Raw genomic sequence first — 1381 nt, 5'->3', positions numbered from 1 at the left:
TGTATTCCATCACGTAAAACAAAACACGAGAATGACGTGATCTTATCAATTCATGCAAAAAAGGCACTTGACAAAGTCCAACACTCATTCATGATAAAAACCCTCAACAAAATAGAAGAGAAATTCCTCAACATAATAAAGGCCATTTGTACAAAGTCAACAGCCAACATCATCCTAAATGGAGAGAGCATGAAAATATTCCCCTTGAGAACAGGAACCAGACAAGGATGCCCTTTATCACCACTCTTATTCAACATTGTGCTGGAGGTCCTAGCCAGAGCAATTAGGCTAGATAAAGAAATACACGGCATCCAGATTGGTAAGGAAGAAGTAAAAGTGTGTCTATTTACAGATGACATGATCTTATATACAGAAAACCCTAAAGAACGCTCAAGAAAACTACTGAAACTAATAGAAGAGTTCAACAAAGTATCAGAATACAAGATAAACGTACAAAAATCAGTTGGACTCCTCTACACCAAGAAAGAGAATGTCAAAGAGGAAATTGCCAAATCAATGCCATTTACAGTACCCTCCAAGAAGATAAAATACTTAAGAATAAATCTAACTAGAGACAGAAAATACCTATACAAGGAAAGCTACAAGACACCACTCCAAGAAACCAAAAAGGACCTACATAAGTGAAAAAACATACCTGGCTCATGGATAGGAAGACCTAAGATTGTAAAAATGTCTGTTCTACTGAAAGCGATCTATAGATACAATGTATTCCAGACCAAATTCAAAAAATTTTTTTTTAATGAGATGGAGAAACAAATCACCAACTTGACATAGAAGGGAGAGAGGCCCCAGATAAGTAAAGCATTACGGAAAAAGATGAACAAAGTGGGAGGCCTCACATTAACTGATTTTAGAACCTATTATACCACCACAGAAGTCAAAACAGCCAGGTACAGATACAACAACAGATACAGAGACCAATGGAACAGAACTGAAAACCCAGACATAAATGCATCCACATATGAGCAGCTGATATTTGACAAAGGCCCAAAGTCAGTTAAATGGGAAAAAGACAGTGTCTTTAACAAACGGTGCTGGTATGACTGGATATTCATCTGCAAAAAAAAATTAAAGAAGACCCGTACCTCACACCGCCCAAAAAACCAGCTCAAAGTGGATCAAAGACCTAAATATAAAACCTAAACCGATAAAGATCATGGCAGAAAAAATAGGAACAATGCTAGGACCCCTAATACACATCTTAAACAGCATGCAAAACGTTATTACCAATGCACAAACACCAGAAGAGAAACTAGATAACTGGGAGCTCCTAAAAATCAAACACCTATGCTCATCCAAAGACTTCATCAAAAGAGTAAAAAGATTACCTACAGACTGGGAAAAAGTTTTTAGCTGTGAC

This window comes from Loxodonta africana, chromosome 1, assembly GCF_030014295.1.
Source record: "Loxodonta africana isolate mLoxAfr1 chromosome 1, mLoxAfr1.hap2, whole genome shotgun sequence".
Taxonomy (NCBI): domain Eukaryota; kingdom Metazoa; phylum Chordata; class Mammalia; order Proboscidea; family Elephantidae; genus Loxodonta; species Loxodonta africana.
This window is presented reverse-complemented; position numbering follows the sequence as displayed.